A 15,828-nucleotide genomic window follows, 5' to 3' on the forward strand; every position below is an offset into this window, starting at 1 on the left:
GCATTACTAATCAAACAGAAACTGCATGTCTGATACTTTAGATTTATTTACTCCAAGGGCTTTTCTAGTAGATCCTAATTCTAATTATCTCTAGAATTTGCATTACCTTGTTGACTGGAACTTAAAAGGCAAGGTCAAAAATTTCAGAGGCAGTAAATGGGTAGTATTTCTTTCATTTTTATTAATTACCACACACCTTTTCAATGTACTGTTATACTGGCAAACATTTGAGGCATCTTTTAACTTTAAAAACTATAATTATTTTTAAATTCTTTAATCTATAAACACTGCAATAGAATGGGTACATACATAGTTACACTGTCACACGGTGCATTGTCAGAATGAATGGGTTTACATAAACCAAACTCCCTCTCTCCATTATAAGAATGTAAGAGGATAAGAAATAGGAGCAGGAAAAAGCCATCTTGCCCATCAAGCCCGCTCCGCCATTCATTAAGATAATGATTGATCTGCATGGTCTCAGCTCTACCTACCTGCCTTTTTCTCATAACCCTTAATTCCCTTACTACGAAAAAACCTAACTGTGTCTTACATATAGTTAATGAGGTAACCTTCACTGCTGAGCAGAGAATTAAACAGATTCACTACAGATATACTACTCTCTGGAAAAAGCAGTTGTTCTTCATTTTCATCTTTAATCTTACCTCCCAAATCGTGCGGCTGTGTTCCTTGGTTCTAGTCTCACTTCCCAGTGGAAACAACTTCCCTGCCTCTATCTTCTGTCATAATTTTATGTTTCTATAAAATCCCCTCTCATCCTTCAGAATTCCAGCAAATATAGTCCCAGGGGACTCAATCTATCCTCATCTCCGGAATCCGGCTGGTGAACCTCCTCTGCACCTCCTCCAAAGCCGATAAATATTTTCAAAATTAAGCATATAGTACTCCAGCTGCATCCTCACCAGTACCCTGTTCAGTGGCAACATAAGCTTTCACTCCTAAATTCAATCCTTCTCTCAATGAAGTCTGACATTCTATTTGCCTCCTTGATAAGCTGATGAACCTGTAAACCAACCTTTGACATTATATTATTTTTAAAAGACAGTGAGCCAAAGGACTCCAGGAGTGATGTAATGTACACAGCGCAGGTGATCAAGAGTCCATCCTTAACATACTAGGGTCATTCAATAATCTTATAACAACAGGATAAGAGCTGTCCTTGTGCCTGGTGGTACATGATTTCGGGCTTTTGTATCTTCTGACTGATAGGAGGAAGGAGAAGGAAGAGTGTCTGAGGTGAGTAAAGACTTTGATTATGCTGGCTGCTTTACTAAGGCAGTGAGCGGTGTGCACAGAGTCCATGGAGAAGAGGTTGGTTTCCATGATGCATTGAGTTGTGTCCACAACTCCTTCCAGTTTCTTGATGTCTCAGGCAGAATAGATGCATGCCCCCAGCCATGATGCATCTGGATAGGATGCTGTCAGTGGTGTATTTATAAAAAATAGTGAGGGTCAAAGATGACATGCCAAACTTCTTTAGCATCTTGAGGAAGTAGAGGTATTGGTGAGCTTTCTTGGCTATGGTGCCAACATGGTTTAACTCCAAGGAACATAAAGTTCTCAACCTCCACACTGCAGGGCATGGGGCAAAGAATTGCTCTTATATAGAGATAGTAAGGAATTAATGGGTCAAATGCTTTCCTTCTCTGCTGTAACTACTCTGTGATTCCATGAAGGAATGGGCAAGTGGAGAAGTCTACAGGGTAATTTTCACAGATAATGACCCAAAGACGTGGCAGCCAAAAGTACAGCAGAGCTGAGGGACGATGCATAACAGGCTGGAGTCAAAGAGCTGTAACATTCCTGAGGTTTGCAGGGCATTTGAATATCGAAGGTTGAGGGTTTGAGTACAAGGAAACATTCAGTTAAGCAGCATCTGTAAAAGAGGGAAACATTGTTAATATTTCAGATGTTTGACCGTTCATGAGAAATGGGAATAATTGGTGATATATCAGGTCAAGCACACTGGATTGATATGGATCAAAGGAACTCTCTGGCTAGGCATCCATGTTTTAATATTGCTTTCATTGTGATCTACCTTATTCAATTATTTATGTGCTGCTTTCTCTGTTAAGTGTTCAGCTCTCCTTCGTCAATCTGAAATAATAAATATGAAATAATAAAAATAAAAGCTATGTTCTATATCAAAAAATATCCAAGTGAATGATAATCCATATCTTTTCTGGGTCTGAGAAATAAATTGGCAGAGTTGTAGATTAATGTATTATTAGAAGCTCATTTATTCTTCATGGAGTAAAGTGGTTTATTTTCAGTACATTTTTAAACAGTGAATTAGGAAGAATTAATTGAAGTTCTTGATTTACTGTTCTTCATTGATTATGCAGAAGAGGTTACAATAACAATCCATGTCGATGAGGAAGGGATCACTGACAGCAGTTTCTGAATTTTTCCGGTTGTTATTGAATTTGACTACTTGGCAAGATGCTGTTAGTTTCATAATCCAGTGACAGTAAACACAAACAACCCTCCCTTCAGAATCGGAACCCAACAAAATCTTAAGTATCCAGCTACTGCTTTAAACAGACTGATCCTTCTGGCAACCTCAAACAAACCTCTTGAAATATTTCTCTTGGTATCCTCATCATTATTTGTAACCAGAGTGGTCTGTAAGGAAGATATGAGTGGTGAAGCTGTTTGTAAATATTACATATCCTTGATTTCACATCAGCCCATTTCAAATCAGAATCATAAATGACCTAGTGAAGCCTGACATGTATTCTATGTTGTAAAAAAGAACATATAAATTTCATTGTTAAGAAGGATCGAAGGGAAAATACCTCTGTTTGAAACTTGATTTCTGCGAGATGCACCACTTGTCTGGTACTCAACTATGCAGTGAATGAACAGCTATGAATTTTATGAGTTTGCGACGAGATTTATCACGCCCAGATTTTTATAGCCTGTCTTTTTTTTTCACTCTGGTCTTTTGAAGGTGGTTAGAGCAATGAGAAGTTTACATAGAAACATAGAAAATAGGTGCAGGAGTAGGCCATTCGGCCCTTCAAGCCTGCACCACCATTCAGTATGATCATGGCTGATCATCCAACTCAGAACCCTGTACCTGCTTTCTCTCCATACCCCCGATCTCTTTGGCCACAAGGGCCATATCTAACTTCCTCTTAAATATAGCCAATGAACCGGCCTCAACTGTTTCTTATGGCAGAGAATTCCACAGATTCACCACTCTCTGTGTGAAGAAGTTTTTCCTCATCTCGGTTCTAAAAGGCTTCCCCTTTATCCTTAAACTGTGACCCCTCGTTCTGACTTCCCCAACATCGGAAACAATCTTCCTGTATCTAGCCTGTCCAATCCCTTTAGAATTTTATACGTTTCAATAAGATTCCCCTCAATCTTTTAAATTCCAGCGAGTATAAGCCTAGTCGATCCAGTCTTTCTTCATATGAAAGTCCTGCCATCCCAGAAATCAATCTGGTGAACTTTCTTTGTACTCCCTCTATGGCAAGAATGTCTTTCCTCAGATTAGGGGACCAAAACTGCACACAATACTCTAGGTGCGGTCTCACCAAGGCCTTGTACAACTGCAGTAGAACCTCCCTGCTCCTGTACTCAAATCCTTTTGCTATGAATGCCAACATACCATTTGCCTTTTTCACTGCCTGCTGTACCTGCATGCCCACCTTCAATGACTGGTGTACAATGACACCCAGGTCTCGTTGCACTTCCCCTTTTCCTAATCGGCCACCATTCAGATAATAATCTGTTTTCCTGTTCTTTCCACCAAAGTGGATAACCTCACATTTATCCACATTAAATTGCATCTGCCATGAATTTGCCCACTTACCTAACCGATCCAAGTCACCCTGCATCCTCTTAGCATCCTCCTCACAGCTAACACCGCTGCCCAGCTTCGTGTCATCCGCAAACTTGGAGATGCTGCATTTAATTCCCTCGTCTAAATCATTAATATATATTGTAAACAACTGGGGTCCCAGCACTGAGCCTTGCGGTACCCCACTAGTCACTGCCTGCCATTCTGAAAAGGTTCCATTTACTCCCACTCTTTGTTTCATTTGTGAGGATATGGGTGAAGAGACTTAAGAATCTATTTTTATTTATAACACACACAAAATGCTAGAGGAACTCAATAGGTCATACAGCATCTATGGAGAGGAATAAAGAATTGATGTTTTGAACTGAGACCCTTCTATAGTTTTAAGTTTAATTTAATATCAGAGAAATGTATACAGAATACATTCTGAAATTCTTATTCTTCACAGGACATTTTCAGCATCTGCAGAATCTCTTGTGTATATTATTTATTTTTATTACTTTTTATTTCCAATTGCATCAGAATTGAATTTTTGCAATGCCTGTACAGTGAAAAAGTAATTGACCACAATAAAAATGGATGCAGCAACATACTCTGGCTGGCTTAGTAAATTGGTAAATTGATAAACTGTTTTATTATTGTCACAGGGAAAAATTTGTCTTGTATGCTGTCCATACAGATCAATTCATTAAAACAGTGAGGAAGTGCAAGGTAAAACAATAAGAGAGTGCAGAATAACGTGTTAAAGAGTAAGTACAGTGTAGGTAGACAGCAAGGTGCAAGGTCACAATCAGGTAGATTGTAAGGACAAGAGTCCACCTTATAGGGGTTAGAATCTGCGAAGCTTAACAGAAAGTTCTCCACTTGCTGATTGGCTGAGCTGGGGTCCTGGCTGGTGACGTGGAGGGTTGTTCCATAAGGCACTTGTCAACATGGACAGCCAGAGTGATCAGACTTTCAAAGTACGTGGGCCATGATGTTAATGGTCCAGCAGCACTTCTGCACTCCAGGAATCATGAAACAATCCTTCACCAAATACTGAGAGGGGACAAGACAATATAAATGGAAATGTTAAGCACACAGAACTCCTTGGTCTAAATTTCCTTCTTTTAAAATATTTTATCACTTTAGCATGAGCTGATGCAGCCTTACTTAAAATGATTTATGCTCCAATATAGTAATTTCAATCATGTCTCATCAAGATTAGGACATGATTCAAGATTAATTTATGTTTCTTCTAGATGCCGTGTGTTGCCAGCAATTTATGTTTCAATTGTAATTAAGGGTTTTTTAAGCCTGTGCATTAATATCTTAATTGCTCCATTTGTATTTTTAAGGCAGACACCAGTAGCAATGAAGATAGGTATCTCACTACAGGTATGGACTCAGAAAATATAACCTTTAATGTCTCCTTATTGTCTGACAGCTCTGTGCTCACATTAATATTTATTTGAAATGATCAAATGATAGATGTAAATTTTTAGCCATGCCAAAGTGAAATAAAATATTTATTTATTTTAAATTATTTCTTAAGACCTCATTTCATTGACCTCATTTGGTCAAACTTACTAAATTATCATCATTACCATATGACTGTTAGAAAATTAAAAAGACAGTAAGGAAAGTTACAGCATAGCTTGTTAGAAATAAAAATAAAAATGATGTTGAATCTTCAGCTGTAAATGCTTAATATGTGAGAGACACCAAGAAGGACTCTGAAATCATAGTTGTGCAAAATGTGTAACAATTATGTTAATTTATTCATTTCAAATTGCACAGTTATTTAATGGAAAACATAAAAGACTTGTTATAAGACGATTAGAACATTGGTCAAGACAGGTTCACATTTGTAACCAATTAGGAGTATAATTTCAACTCAGAACATTAAGGTATTAACCTCTTTTTGTTAACTATGGGCAGCAGGAATAAAGAGAACATTTCAGACCAGATCCACTTTGCTCATATTTTCTATTCCTATTTCAGACTTGTAATATGTTTTTTTTTAATCTGGAGAGAAATTCAATTGAAAGCTCTGATTATTTTGGTTACAGTGGCCCTTGATTGTGTTGCATTGCTCAAAGTATGTATCAAAATAAATGATAGGTTTTTGTAGTTTGAATATTTATGAGTTATTTTCATAATATGTAACAGGAAATGAATATTCATCTCTGCCAATTATTTTCTGCCAGAATTTTACCTTGAATTTAAAACCCTTAAGAAAATGTTAATTATAATCACAGAACATTGTGATAACTCCCTTCAAACAGTTATAGCCAGACTGGAAAAGTTAAAAAAAAAAGAGACAATATAGCAAGATAATTGAAAAATGTGTACTTAATACTCAATCTGAGAGAAAAAAACACATATTCAAGGCAGCAATTTTTCATCTTCTAGAGAAATATTTCTGAGAAATGTTATAGTTCAAGCTCATAGGACTAGATATTTCAATCCCTTTGATAAGCAGATCTTAACTCAGGTCCTAGCATAGAGATCTTGGGGTGGGGCTTGGTGGGTGGCAGATGCTTCCCAGGGATCATCAGGTGGGCACCCCCCTTACTAAATGTTTTATCAGTTTAAACCTGTTACATTTCCGGAGAGCTCAACAGTGTGACCCGGAGTCCCAGGCGCACCCACTCCACATCTGGCCACTCATGGGTCATTTTAGGGCTCAGCTGTTGTCACTTGTCTTCATCCATAACCAGTGGCTGCTTCACTCAGCTCCCTCCCAGAGTTCTTTTACACCTTGCTGCTGGCCCTGGCCCTGGATTCCCAATCCTTTCAGCAATTTGACCATGGAAGTAGCCACAAATCCTCCGCAGCCAACCTCTACCGGAAAAATCTGCACCTTCCATCCAAGTTGCTGAGCACCTGTGGGCAGCTCAGTGTATCTTACATGTTTCCAGTCATACCCCTCGCAAACTGCATCTTCCCAGGGCCCCGGGAGCTCTCAGATTACTGCAGCCTTCAGACTGATGGACCACAAGACCGAATCTGGTCTGAGGGTGGTAGTGGTTATCTCCAGGGGAAATATTAGCCTGAGAGAGTAATCTTGAGCCTCACCTTGGCTCTCTCGAACTCTTCAGTCAGCCCGTGACAGGCAGCTTCAGAGCTTCTTTGTCAAGGTCGGCAGCCATGTTCCAGTCATGAGCAGGTTCCAGTATGCCTGACACCAACCGTGTCACTGAGGGTGGCACTGTCTGTCCTTGCTGGACAAAGGGGAAGGTGGTTCTTCCAGTCACATGGGGCTTAGAGTTGTTCCTCAGCCTTTGCTTCTCCACAATGGATGCCAAACATCTGAGGGCCTGGTTGGGCCTCCATGTGTATCTTCCTTGAGAAAGGCTTACTTTGCAAGATGAGAGGATGTGCTCGCGGTTTGCTGTTCTTCCACAGAGGTGGTTCATTGAGCCACTGGTTCTGATTTGTGGGAGTTAGGAGAACATCATAAACTTGTAAGGAAGCTAATCTTTCTTCCTTCCTTTTCCCATAAGTCTTTCCAACTGAATTTTCTTTTCTCAATGTTTTCCCACCTTGTCCACTGTCTTTGTCTGGGACACCGCTCTTGCATACCTCCTGTCACTGTACTTCCTCCACCACCTTAGCTTGCCTTTGCTTTGGTGTTGTCACCTTTTGTCAAATGGGCCTATTTGACCCTGTTCCAAGACCCCCTCTTCCTAATTGCACCTGGCCCACCATGTCTGCCATCCTGAGTGCAGCTTCTGCCTGTTTTACTGACTCTGCTGGACACCACTTTCTCCCTGTGCAGTATCCTGGACAACACTGTCACAGGATTCTGAGAGAGTAATCTTGAGCCTCACCTTGGCTCTCTTGAACTCTTCAGTCAGCCCGTGACAGGCAGCTTCAGAGCTCCTTTGTCATACAGGCAGGTGTTACTTAGCGACCTTAGTAGGCCCATCCACTTCTTAGTGAAGGAACTAACTGTCCTCTCCAGCTTTTCAACATGAGTGATGGGAACCTCATATCTCAGAGTTGAAGTCATGCCATGTTGTGTTACCGGAATATCATCTTGCACCCCCACTCTCACTGACTCTGGGGGTATCTTATTTTGTAGTTCTAGTAGCCATCAGTGGTTGACCCCTATATGCTACCTAAGCAAGAGGAGTCTGCTGCCATGGATTGTGAGCCTATGGCAACCCCAGTGGGGCCTTTCCCTTCTGTCATCTGTCATCTGTCTTTCCAGGATGTCACCAGGACTTTCCCTGGTTGTCAGCTGCTCTTTCACAGCAGTCACTGATGAAGCAGATTTATAGCTCGAGCTCATAGGACTAGATGGTTCCAGATCCTAACTCGGGTCATAGCAAAGTACTGATGATGCAAACCTAAAATTTAAAAAACACCCAGTTGTACCGAACAAAGATAACATTTCAGGTCAAAGACCTGTCATCAAAACTATAAAAAAGGGATATGTCAAATTGTAAAGAAGTACAAATACACAGAAAGGTAGAGAGTAGGAAAGAAGAAAAGGGAAAGCTTTTAAAATAGTATACAAGTCTGGTGGAAACAGAGGTATGGCTTCCCTTAAAAAAACTGAAAAATACATCAATAATTGCAGTTTATATCTTGCACCTGACCCTTTCAACACACACAACGTGTGTGCATATAGGCCCTTCCAAAAGAAGCTAATTTAAATTCTCTTTCGGGACCCTCACCACCTGGGATGTGCTTTCTTTCCATTACCACCATTGAAGAGGAGTCAAGGAAGCAAGACCCACAGTCAACAATTTAGGAACAACTTCCTCCCTTCTACCATCCAATTTCTGAATGGTCCATGAACCAATGAACACTGCTTCCTCCTGGTCCTGGTCCTTCCACCAGCATTTTGTGTGTGTTGTTGTTTGAATTTCCAGCATCTGCAGATTTCCTCGTGTTAACACTGCTTCAATATTCCTTTTTCTGCACTGTTTATTTATAATTTGTAGTATTTCTGTCTTTGTACAAATGAGGTCAGTGTGGGAATTGCAAACACTTCCATTGATGGGGCAGGTGGGTGGTTAGTACAACGTTCCTTCTGCCATCTACACAAGGCCTCTGTGTGCTCTAATTCCGAAACTGAAGGTTTTCAACACGGTCCAGAATAGTCATATGTAATGAGTTTTTCAGGCCTGTGTGGGGCGCCAGAGAGTATCGGGCACTGATATTTTTAGAGCACCAGAATTGGCTATTTTTGTCCAATGACAGTTCTTAATTGTTTAATATTCCTTGCACTTTTCCCAAGCGATTCGGTCTTTGTAATATGGTCTCCAGGTGCCTTTTGCTTAAGCTTGTTAAGTTTATTTTGATTGGCTCAGGGATTCCATGATACTTATATTATTTAAGCGAATGCCTGATTAGTGCCAATCGCAGGCTCCTAGTTTTGAGAATGTTCTTTTGGAATTATTATGAATAAACTCTCATCACCATCTCTACATCGAAGTCTGTCTTTCCTCTGCACTTGAGTTCCAATATTGCCAGTGTACACCTTGACACCATGGATCAGAGATTCCCGAGAGTTATTGGGAATGAGAGCACTTCTTTGAACCTTTACTTCTGTACACCGCAAAGCTCTAACCATGTCAGAGCTCAGATTGTGTTGAGAGTCTGGAATCAGGCATACAAATGACGTGCCTGACTGCCCAACCAGATTGAGGGTACGCAGGGCATCAGAGCTGGAGATATTGTCCTGGGGGAGGATGTGGACCTACGCTTTGTCTCTGCAGTTACTGAGAATCTTCTGGGAATCCACTTCAATTTGAAACCAAGCACCTTAATGGAGCTAATTTTCAAGTCTTTTCTGAGAAAAAAATAATCGCGGATTGTAACGGGTTGTTTATTTTTCATTTCAAAATCAAGCTTGGTTTTGCAGGTAAACAGCTTCTAGCTATGATCACTTCTTAAGAATGGATAGCAAATAATCCAGTGACCGTATTTGATCTTCTCCCGGTGAACAAACATGTCCTGCATATTTACAGAACAAAGTTAGATTTTCTTCCATGCTGTCTGTCTGAATTTGATTAGCTAAGCCCCAAACAATAAAGGATGCTAGTTCATTGTGTCTGAAAGTAAACAGTAAATCCCTGTGCAGTTTATTGCCCTGAAAAAAATTAAGACAGCTATTTGAGCACTGATTATGGCAAACAATCCCTTCCATCCAGCTTATTGTTCAAAGGCACTTAGAAATTTTAAAATGTTCTTGGCAGGTATGTTGTTTATTGGATTTAGAGTTTTCAGGTTACTTCTTCAGAGAGCTGAGTTCCCTCCTGGTTCTGAAACCATATTACAGACAAGGAACTACTGGCTCTGAGCAATAACTGATGATTAAAAATTGATGACTCCAGCACAACCCCATTGTTAAATAATTTAAATTTTGTTGGAAACTATATTAACAAGAGGCAAAGCTTACTTTTACTTTTGAAGGTGAGGTTGGTAGGTGATGGGTGGTGGGATAGTTCTACTTATCAAGGTTTAAAAAAAAGTTAACACGTGGCATCATTTTTTGCATTCACTACTTTTAACAAGGTACTCATTTTTGCCACTGTATTCTAGTCACAACCATTCCAGCAATATAACTTTGGTGTTCTTCCATTTTCCACCTTACAATACCTCAGGGTCACACAAGACTTTCAACAACGCACTCAATACCAAATCTGATTTACATTGCCTCTCCGTTAATTAGGCATTTGGTTTTAAAATGTATGATCTTATTTCAAATTATTGCATTGATTTAATCCTCGTAGAATATCTCCAGGCCTACAACCCTCGCAAATATCTGACTTCTTGCAAGTCTTTCCTTTAGCAGGTCCCCAAATGTCAAGTTCCCGCCATTGCAAGCAAGGAACAGGCCTCATCCGAATCACTGCTGCACGAATCCCAGCTTGCAACCGGTCCGGAATACCCGTCATTGCCATGGACGTTGGTTCTTCTTTTGTTCTTAGCCCTTCAGCAATTTAATTTTAATATATGAATCCCTGTGCTCAAATCCTCTGGACTCTGGTGTGCCTGTAAACTCAGCGGCAAGAACACCGTGTGTGCATAGTGTAGTCCAACACGGTGGTCTGCACTCCCTGAACCTGACATCGTAAAGTCAGGGCATCTGTACATCGCGCTGTGACGAGGCCTTCACTGAACCAGGCAGTGTAAATGCAGTGCACCCTATGAACTCGAAAACCCAAGCACTCTACGTTCTCTGGCATCAGCAGTTTTTCCATTTTGCCAGTGTGAGTTTGAGGTCTTCTCTGATCTCAAGCACGACAGAGTCTGTATGTGCAGGACATGCAAAGCAACACACACAAAATGCCGGAGGAACTCAGCAGGCCGGGCAGCATCTATGGAAATGAACAAACAGTCACTGTTTCGGTCCAAGCCCTACTTCAGGTCTGAAAATGAAGGGGGAAAGACACCAGAAGAGGGGGAGGAGGATAGCTGGAAGGTGATAGGTGAAGCCAGGTGGGTTGGAAAGATAAAGGGCTGGAGAAGAAAGCATCTGATTGGAGGGAAGAGTAGACAATAGGAGAAAGGGAAAGAGAAGTCGCAGCAGGAAGCAGAGAACTGGATCCTTCAATCAAGTTCCAAGCTGAACGTCAGAGGCTCCAACAGTTTCCACAACACAAACAAAACAAGAAGAACAAGCAGAAGGCGTAAAAAAGGTGTGCTCCCCCTGCTTGCTGCGAGGAAGAGTGAAATGAAGCCAGATAACCTGAATGGTATCATTTATTTAGTAACTGGTAAATTGCAAAATAATGCTAACATGTCAACTTAAGCAATATTAAATAATTCCAGGCAGTTGTACAATTTCTGAACAATCCATGAACACAACCTTAATATTTCTTTCTTTTTCACTATTTTTGTAATTTGTAGTAATCGTATATATTTGCACTGCACTGTTGTTGTTGCAAAACAACAAAGTTCACATCATATAAGTCAACAATAATAAATTTGAGCAACACACACAAAATGCTGGTGGAACACAGCAGGCCAGGCAGCATCTATAGGGAGAAGCACTGTCGATGCTTCAGGCCGAGACCCTTCATCAGGACTCCCAATGTCCCGAATGTCCCGACGAAGGGTCTCGGGCTGAAATGTTCACAGTGCTTCTCCCTATAGATGCTGCCTGGCCTGCTGCGTTCCACCAGCATTTTGTGTGCATTGCTTGAATTTCCAGCATCTGCAGATTTCCTCATGTTTGTGATAACAAATTTGATTCTGATTAGCATCTAAACTGTGAGTAGTAAATGAACCACTTTAGTGGTACTGGAAGGGCAAGAGGATCTTTGCAGCAGCTGCAAAGATCCTATGGGTCATGTCTTGTTCTCATTGTTATCATCAGGAAGGAGGTACAGGAGCATGAATACACAAACTCTACAATTCAGGAGCAGCTCCTTCCCCTTCCCCATCTGATTTTTGAATGGACATTGAACCCATCAACACTACCTCACTACATATTTTATTTCTATTTTTGCACTACTTATTTAATTTAGCTATTTTATATGAAAATAATATATATACTTACTGTAATTCACAGTTTTTTTCTCAATTGTTATGTATTGCACCGTACTGCTGCTGTAAAGACAACAAATTTCATGACACGTGCCAGTGATATTAAACCAGATTCTGGTTCTGAGCTGAATGCCAGTTCAGATGTGTAAGTGTGATGGAAGGCATCAGTTTAAGCAGTGAGCTCAAAAATGGTCGCACGTCCATTGATGACTGCACAGAAAAAAATAGATCTATAGTCATTGGTCATTAGAAGATTGGGAGGTGGTTTTACTAAAATATGTAAGATCCTAGACAAAAATAGGGTAACTGGTAAGATGCTTCCACTAGTGTAAGAAATTCAAATGAAGGGGCATAGTTATACGATTAAGAACTATTATTTGAATTGGAAGTGCTTGGGAACGTATTCTCACAGATAGTTCTTCAACCAGAGGGTTGTGGAGGATGGATCATAGGAGTGTTTAAAGAGGAAATAGATACATTTTTGAAATTGTGCGGAACTTTCAGCTATGGACAACTGGCATAGAAGAGATGAGGCTTGGGGCAGATCAATCATTGTCACTTCGTAAGGGGCTGAATGAACTTTGTCTGCTTCTGTTTTCTTATGCTGATATCACAAACTGCCTGTGGTGCATACCTCCTGCAGGTGTTATCTGTGCACACGTGAATGCCCAGGTCTCATACCGTCCTGGAATGATGTTGCATCAGTAATGCTTCTACTTCATGGTTTCAAATTGTGTCCAAATTTCTAACTTCCAGGATAAATTGTTTCTACAATTTGATTGTTCCACAGGCATTTTGATAATAGATTTCAACTACTTTTTCACATTGGCTAGACATTTTGAAATGTCTGTCTATTCTGCTTCTGTATAAATGCTAGACATCTGCTGAAGGAAAATGACGACAAAGTAAAGCTTTTACCAAACTACCATGATTGCACTTGATTCATCTTAATTTTCTTAAATGACATAATGGAATAATCTCAGTACATCCTGTTGCACTTAATTCAAGAAACAAGATTCAAAATCCAAGATTGCTTAATGTCAGTTCCAGTACACAAGTGTAAAGCTGAACAAAATAATTGTTATCCGGATCCAATGCAGCACAAAAAAACACAGTAAGATAATGAACACAATAATATATAAAAACCAATAAATATAAAGATAGCTTATATACATAGATTTGATTGTATTCATCAGGTGATGCTAGGTCCAGGAATGTCTGCTGTTATGTACCCCGTAACTGGGTCACTTACCAGCAAAGATAGAGAGGTCCGTTGAAGTCTGATGGTACTACTTTTTAACAGTATTTATTGGTAAAAATACACAAAAATAAGATCAATGCAAACATACAGATAATATACATCATCAATACTAAATCTAAAAGCGCGGGTATAATAATAATCAATAAGAAATAGCTGTAACGTTGTCTAGGGGATAATGTATTGTCCGATGGAAATATAAAAGTCACTCAAGTTCATGCAGGCTGTAGCCTTTGGTTGGAGTCAAGAGAGAGAGTTTAAAACTTGCCCATTCCTTTTATGATGTCAATCCTTCGAGAGTCGTTGGGGCTGATTTCTCCTTTGTTTTAGCTAAAGCCGTTCTTCCGTGGTAAGGCCCACCAATTCCGAGGCAAATGGAAAAGGACGCACGTGGGCTTTCCACCGGCAGTCGCTATTACGCTGTTACGGGATTTCTAGCGTTTCTTCTGGTGCGTCTAAAGGGGCTGTTCCCCAGACCCTCTTTTAACCTGACTCAAAGGGTCTCAGATGTCAATCAGGGTGGAGGGATGCCTCCCCTCAACCAGCCCACTTTTGGTCATTCCCTGAGGGCTTCAAATAAATAGCACAGTACTCAATACACAATTCCGTCTCCAAGAGACAATGGCTGTTTCCCATCTTTGTATCGCTGAGGGGCCAGGACATTCCAAACGTCTCTCTCTCATTTCCTGGGTCTCCTGACCTGAATTAATAGCGATCTTGCGATTCTCAAAAAAGGAGGGGGCTACTTTGGGACCCTTCGGCCCCTCAGAGTTGGACACAGGCGTAACACTGCATATAAGATGACTCTGACAGGAAATGATGAAGTATTGGAGGTTGGGGATGTGCTGTGCTGGGGTGGAGTTATTGATCAGCTTTACTGCTTGGGGAAAGTGCTTTATAATGGGCATTTTAATAAAGGACATTAGCTTGATGTGGGGAAAAATGGCTACCACTTTACCCACTAGTTGGAAAAATTGCAGCAAGTGAAAGACCGAAGTCATTTTTTTCCATTTATTTTGTTGAAGAACAAGGTTGGACAGGATGAGGGTCAAAGGATGTAGATAAGGCTCTGGCATAAAAAAGTATAATCATAATCATCAAAGTATAAAAAAAAGCATAATCCTGAATTATATCTGGAGTTGTCTTGAATCACATCTTGCAGACGCAAAATAACACTTACTCTATTAAACCAAAACTAGTACATAAAATGGTTCCATTGATGTCACTTGAAGAAAAAATGCTTAAAACAAGGCTCGAAATATGTCAGCTGTAATGAGTCATAATCTTGAAAGGAGCTAAATTAAGAGTTGGATACTGAATTTGGACAGGGCCTTTGCCTCTGTATTATGCATAGGGAGGGTTGGTGTGGCCATTCTTTCACCTGGACCCTCTCAATAGTAGCATGTTTTCAAGCTTCTAGTTAAAATTTCTCTCTATACATGCTTGTATGATTAGATCACACTTTTCTGCTCAGACAAAATGTCAGTTTTGGTCTGCCATAGAGCCCAAATTTTTACTAAACTGATCTCATTGATCCTGGCAAGCAGTGTCGGAAGAGGGAATGGTGGTAATATCCACCCGACCAAGTTGCGACTTGACGTTTCCTTCCCCCTGGGACAATCATTCGAGTTGTGTCCTTGTGGAAGACCATAACTAATTCCAAATCTATGAATTTCTCTGGATATGAAAAGTAGTTCTGAAATGCCGGTGTTACGTACCCGTGACACGTGACAGTGGTACCCTTGTCACGTGACTGGGGTTGAAGCTATACTGGACTTGAGGTAATGGTTTTGTGATGGTGGAGTGATGTCATTTTCCCGCCAGTAGAGGTCATGTGACAGGTTTTTTTTACAGGGTATAAAAGGAGGACCCCTCCCTGTGAGGAGGGGCAGTTCGTGGCTGGATTTGCCATGTTGACTTCATGCCACTGCGTGATTTAATGTTATGACGCAGTTTAGTTGAAAGATGAAGTTTTATCTAATGCCTAAAGCTTAAAAGGTCATTGCCAGCAGTTTCTTTACAATACTGCTGGTTGAGATTCAGTGGAGAGTGAAGATCAGAGTTCGGGAGTTAAAAGATCGAGGGAAGTCGATTTCGACGGTGAAACAGGTTCGACCTTGTTTGATCCTCATTCGGAAGGAATTCATTGACTGTTCTAGTGTTAATCCCTGTGAAATAGCAGAAAGAATTGGGAACAGTTCTGTAAAGGAAAGGTCAGTGCCTTTAAGCCGTTCCATTTGTCCACCTA

General features: G+C 40.5%; 1 long non-coding RNA gene across 1 annotated transcript in view; it reads right to left on the bottom strand.

Annotated features, from left to right (window-relative positions):
* Positions 1 to 240: 240 nt before the first annotated feature.
* LOC140725790 (uncharacterized) overlaps positions 241 to 15,828 on the bottom strand; it is a 55,655-nt gene continuing 40,067 nt past the window's right edge. Inside the window, exon 3 of the long non-coding RNA XR_012098461.1 lies at positions 241 to 1,897. This is a non-coding gene — a long non-coding RNA (uncharacterized lncRNA). The remainder of the gene's footprint in view (positions 1,898 to 15,828) is intronic.

Source organism: Hemitrygon akajei, chromosome 1 (genome assembly GCF_048418815.1).
Source record: "Hemitrygon akajei chromosome 1, sHemAka1.3, whole genome shotgun sequence".
NCBI lineage: Eukaryota > Metazoa > Chordata > Chondrichthyes > Myliobatiformes > Dasyatidae > Hemitrygon > Hemitrygon akajei.